General features: G+C 37.0%; 2 long non-coding RNA genes across 3 annotated transcripts; one reads left to right on the top strand and one right to left on the bottom strand.

The window, feature by feature from the left end:
* The first annotated feature begins 620 nt into the window (after positions 1–620).
* LOC144082451 (uncharacterized) lies at positions 621–2,615 on the top strand. 2 transcript variants are annotated; one of them, XR_013303252.1, is made up of 3 exons: positions 621–662; positions 1,415–1,576; positions 2,513–2,615. It is a non-coding gene; the product is annotated as an uncharacterized LOC144082451 (long non-coding RNA). The 2 variants fall into 2 exon arrangements; XR_013303253.1 differs by lacking the exon at positions 621–662 and adding an exon at positions 673–968.
* On the bottom strand, positions 2,611–4,731 carry LOC144082450 (uncharacterized). The gene is made up of 6 exons (XR_013303251.1): positions 4,616–4,731; positions 4,340–4,425; positions 3,175–3,293; positions 2,991–3,109; positions 2,809–2,927; positions 2,611–2,746 (listed from the first exon to the last, which is right to left on the bottom strand). It is a non-coding gene; the product is annotated as an uncharacterized LOC144082450 (long non-coding RNA).
* Positions 4,732–6,000: the final 1,269 nt, after the last annotated feature.

Genomic DNA, 6,000 nt, shown 5'->3' with positions numbered 1-6,000 from the left:
TACGAGTTGTTTAGTTTTTTTTTTTAAATGTTATGACTAATTGGGTGTAAATGGATATGCTGGATGATAATTTTAATTGGACTTCCCTCAGAGTCATACATTTTGAATTTTGTTGTGAAAAAAGGTTTACTATACATGGTCTTTTTATTGTAAGAAAAAAAGCCTTACTATGTAAAGAAAGCCTCATTATACATTCTTTTCATTCTTTTTTATTTTTATTTTTTACAATGGTTGTTTGTCTCCTTATGTCCTGAGATTGGCTGGCCACCAATTCAGGGTGTCCCCTGCCTCTGAACTGGAGTCAGCTGGGATAGGCTCCAGCACCCCCCGCGACCCTAATGAGGATAAAGTGGTTCAGAAAATGAGATGAGACAATGAAGCATTCTTTGCGTTTCAAATGTTAACTTTTAATGGAGTCAGATGGCCTGAAATAAAGGTGAGTTGATGTAAAGTACTAAGTACAAATTTTAACTCAATATTTGGTCAAAATGAGTGTATACTAACACTTTATAGCGCGGTAAGCAAGCCACCATGTTTTCCACATTCATATGGTGGGAGAATATGGGCGTGGTTACGCCTATGCCGACACAGCTGAGTTAATTAAGCGCATGCGCAGTAGCTCATTCTTTCCAACAGCCATTTCTGCACAGACGGTCGACGAGGTAAGTCGTGGAGCAATTTACTGGCCTAAGTGCATTTTTAGCACACTACTGGGAGATTTTTTAGGAATCAATTGAGCCCAAAACGCCAACAAATCTCTTAGTTTAATGCCAGATTTAACACCGTCGACAATTTAAGCTTAGGCTTCTTTTCCTCACCGGCGTGTGTATGTTACTAGTTAGCATTAGCGTTAGCGTCACGATTTGACTTAAAAACTATGCTATCCGTTTTCTCTCCATTATTGAGAGGTGTAGCAAGACTTTAAATTGAATCAAACAACGCCGAGACATCAACGGACAGTTTGCTGGGTAAATGCTCACTCAAAAATGATATTCAGTGACACAAGTTAGTTCCTGGTGTGTTGTAATGATAGTTTTCATTGCGAATGCTGAACACCCGTTTCCGATTTGTAATTGTTGTTTTTACAAAAAAAATATCACTTATACGAAACTGTTAAGCCAACTTTCTCCTAGCTCTTAACGTCAGTCTGTATATTTAATCACCTTGTCTGCAAAAGGCAAAATAGCACTTAGCACTCACTAACTTATTTCCATTCTTTATCTTGATTGTCTATTAAATTTGTAAGATATCTCTATCCTGTGATTGTTTGGCAACCCCCAAATACCTTGGTTAAATCAAGTTTTTCCTTTTAGCATCAAGATAAATCTACTTCCCCATAAAAACAACTAAGCCTATCTGTTGAATCTCCAGGCTCTATATATTGTAACTTTTGCTATTTTTTTGCACGCAACAGGCCGGAGAGATCTTCCTCACAGGTTGCCCACTTGAAGATGTCTCTCTTGCAGCATATGGTGTCTCTATACTTCTGAAAATCCAATTTAAATAAAAGCCTAAATCATCATGGTGACGTTTCACTGGCCATTCATTTCCACAGCTCTTTGACTAGATCTTTAAGGTAAGAAGGATCTCATTTAATGTTGGAGCAGGAATTCTAAGTGTTTATTTTCCATTTTTATTTTCTAAGTGTTTTTTCTCCCTGTTTATTCCCCCAATTTTATTTTCAGTGTATATTCCCACATTTTTCTTCCTATTTATTCCCCCAATTTTAATTTCAGTGTATATTTCCTCAATTTTATTTTGTGTTTATTCCCACATTTTTTCTTCCTAATTTTTCATTCCCCCAGTTTTTATTTTCTAAGTGTTTATTCACACGTTTTTTCTTCCTAATTTTTAATTCCCCCAGTTTTTATTTTGTTTATTCCCCCAATTTTATTTTCAAAGTGTTTATTCCCACATGTTTTTCTTCCTAATTTTTAATTCCCCCAGTTTTTATTTTGTGTTTATTCCCACATTTTTCATTCCCCCAGTTTTTATTTTCTAAGTGTTTATTCCCACATTTTTTTTCTTCCTAATTTTTAATTCCCCCAGTTTTTATTTTGTTTATTCCCCCAATTTTATTTTCAGTGTTTATTCCCACATTTTTTCTTCCTAATTTTTCATTGCCCCAGTTTTTATTTTTTAATTCCCAGTTTTTATTGTGTTAATTCCCCCAGTTTTTTTTCATTCCCCCAGTTTTTATTTTGTGTTTATTCCCACATTTTTTCTTCCTAATTTTTCATTGCCCCAGTTTTTAAGTGTTTATTCCCACATTTTTTTCTTCCTAATTTTTAATTCCCAGTTTTTATTGTGTTAATTCCCCCAGTTTTTTTTCATTCCCCCAGTTTTTATTTTCTGTTTATTCCCACTTTTTTCTTCCTAATTTTTATTGTGTTTATTCCCACATTTTCATTTTCAGTGTTTATTCCCACATTTTCATTCCCCCAGTTTTTATTTTCTAAGTGTTTATTTTAAATTTTATTTTGTTAATCTATAACCATGTCTTCATCTGCAGGTGGAGAAAAGACTGGCCAAACCAATCAACACTTCAATATGATGGCAACTCTTAAGAGGAATAGTTAAAATGTTTTCCTGTTAATAAAAAGACATATATACTTTGCAAGATCTTTTATTTTGAAAAACTTTGGAGATAGGTTCGCGCAGGCCCTCCAGCATTTTTTAAAAATCAGTTTTGCCTTCATCCATTTTCAAATGGACGAAGAAACTCCCCTTGGCACCAGGTGGAATTCTGGAAAATAAAAAGGGGGTCAATACACAAAGTTAAGTAAAACACCATTCACAAGGTCTTACCTTTTATTTTGAAAAAGTTTGGAGATAGGTTCTGGCGTAACACCCAGCACCCAGAAATGTGGGGGTGCGTCAGCCTATCTGTAAATAGGCAGGAAACCTTGTCCCCCTTGAGTGGAATTCTGGAAAACAAAAAAAGGGGTCAATACACAAAGTTAAGTAAAAAACCATTCGCAAGGTCTTACCTTTTATTTTGAAAAAGTTTGGAGATAGGTTCTGGCGTAACACCCAGCACCCAGAAATGTGGGGGTGCGTCAGCCTATCTGTACATAGGCAGGAAACCTTGTCCCCCTTGAGTGGAATTCTGGAAAACAAAAAAAAAGGGGTCAATACACAAAGTTAAGTAAAAAACCATTCGCAAGGTCTTACCTTTTATTTTGAAAAAGTTTGGAGATAGGTTCTGGCGTAACACCCAGCACCGAAAAATGTGGGGGTGCGTCAGCCTATCTGTACATAGGCAGGAAACCTTCTCCCCCTTGGGTGGAATTCTGGAAAACAAAAAAAGGGGTCAAGGCACAATAGATTAATTTAAATAAAAAAGAAATACAGACTAGGGCCTAATCAAGGCAATATTATACACCTGATGGTCTGGTTTTCTTTTTGTCTGCTGTGGAGAGACTCAAATGATCTGAGTTTTTATAACAGGCATCTCTAAGGACCCCTATCCAGTCTATTTCCCATGTTTTCCTCCACTAGAACAAAATCAGAATTTTGATCATGTGGTGGGAAATATGGAAAACATACTGGACAGGGGCCCTCAAGGACCAGAGTTGGAGACCCATGAGGAAATGTTGGTGTCAATGGCTGTGGAATCTTAAGAGAAGCAAGGTACAAATTACATGAAAATAATAAATCCTACTTCTGCCTTAAGTTTTTCAGTCAATCATTTCAAATCCATTCATTCTTAAGACTAAATATCCAAAAGGCTTGTTTTTCTCTTATGCCGAGGGGGAAAAATTATGTTTAAATGAGTCAAAAATGACGCCTCCACTATTGTTAGATAAATGTTTCACTTACGTTTTGTCAAAACTAAAAATGAAAAGGTCCAAGCCCTGAGGTCTTAAAGAAAGTTAAGGAGGTAAAAGTATATAATTTATTTAAGTGCACAATAATCCTTCGGTTCCACTACATGGCAGATTTTTTTGTTAAGTTTAGAAAGATGTGAAAAGCCACATTTAAACTCAAGCAGAAGCTACTCCTTCACTTGCCACTATAGTATTTTTTTAAATTAAATAGGGATGACCCTACTTTACGTTTTTTCATTTATCACAGCCATGTCTGGTCTACATTAACCGCGATAATCGAGGGATTACTGTTTATTCCTTACACATCCACTACTGGCATTTGTGTGGGTGACTTATCCACAGGTTTTTGCTATTAAAAAAAAAAAATACAAGCTAGTTAGTGTTTTCATTCAAAATTTGAATTAATCATGATGAAAAACGAGCCAATTGCGCAAAGCCTTCAATACTGAACGCTGACGTTGAAATATTACACGGATAGAGAAAATCAGAACTATTTTAAAATGACTCACTTTGTTATGGCGTCGACAAGATGCCCCTTTCTGGTCGTTTTGGCCACACTCTTGATGTTTCCCAGCAGTCTGTGCTCGTTGAGGGACTGAAACACACAATGGAATGATTTCTTTTTAAACAAAGAGCGATCGGTAACGCAATGTAGCCAATTTGTTTGCAAACATTTTGCTGTCTGCACACATGTGGGGCTACAACACGCCAACGAATCATGCTACCGCCAAAAAACACTCTTAAGACGAGAACTGGGGCTTCGAAATCCCCAAATGACAACGTACCAAATGTGCTGCATCGTCCTGTGAGAAGTTTGTCAGGCTTTCTTCGGCAAATCGTCACTTTTGAGCTGCTCTGCAGTGCACGCCCGTCTTGCATCCTGGCTCATCAGCCATTTTGGGATTTGACGTCGGCAATTTGAACTGTGACCTCGGCCACGCCTATTAAAGATAGACACACACAAAATATAAATTGTTTTCATAATAACGTGCATTAGTCAGTGTGGGGTGGGGGGGGGGGGGGGTTGTAAATGTTTTTTGATTGGACTTTAATACTTAAAAAAATACATTGTTTTCATAATAACATGCATTAGTCAGTGGGTGGGGCGGGGGCGGAGCTGTAAATACGTGTTGATTGGGCATTCATACTTAAAAAATACTTTGTTTTCATCATAACGTGCATTAGTCAGTGGGGGGAGCTGTAGATACTTTTTGGTTGGGGGTTTAATCCTTTAAAATACAGTATATTGCACATTATGAACATTGTGATGACATGCACATTAGTGTTTTTTTTACTTCTAGACATTTAGATGATACTTAAAACCTATACTGCAGCTACAGCTGCGACACATAAAAAGCATCAATAATAACCTCATAAAATACTATTCAGGAATATAGCCACATTTTACTCACCAAATATCCTTTTTATTTGACCTTTCCTAATGATGTCCGTGTTGAAAATGGCTTTGACAGTAAATCTGCAACCACATCCACTTCTTCTCCTCCTTCGGCCATTGTGGGTTGACAAAACCGCTATTAAATCAACAGAACAATATAATATTGGCTTGTGCAGCTCGCTCCAGATAGCTTGGTAGCTCTGGCTAGTCCACTCTATCACTACCCAATCATAGTTTGTGAAAGCGATGACGTATGACGTATCCCTACACCTGCGAGAAGGCCTAGGGGTCACCAACTCGCAATCTGATTGGTCAAAGCAACAGTTTTATCGTCGCTTTTTTTGCTGCAGGGCCTGCAGAACTTATTGTGAAAGCCTCCATGTAGATTTCTGAACCTGGCAACAAATAATGGCTGAAATGTGATTGGTTAAATGCTTCAATATGAAAACACACATCTGGAAGTAGAGCAACAAGGGGAAAAGCAATGAAAGGAAGCTGACAGACAATTTGTAATTACTTAATAAGTATTCATGGACAAAATATAATAAACATCAGTCTGTGATTCTAATATTTTTTAGGCCAGCAGAGGCCTTGCAGGACCTGACGGTCCACCACTGATTTATAGTGTAGTTTTAACACTTGCATCCTCGTGTATTGTTAAAAAAATAACAACTGATTAATAAGTTAACACTAAATATGTGATGTTTCAAAGCCCGCTTTAAAGTCCTAAATCTAGTTTGAAACCTCATCCCTGGTCCGAAAACTATCATTTGA

Source organism: Stigmatopora argus, chromosome 9 (genome assembly GCF_051989625.1).
Source record: "Stigmatopora argus isolate UIUO_Sarg chromosome 9, RoL_Sarg_1.0, whole genome shotgun sequence".
In the NCBI taxonomy this organism is placed as follows: domain Eukaryota; kingdom Metazoa; phylum Chordata; class Actinopteri; order Syngnathiformes; family Syngnathidae; genus Stigmatopora; species Stigmatopora argus.
Note: the sequence above shows the minus strand (reverse complement) of the source record. Positions and strands in the feature narration are given on the sequence as shown.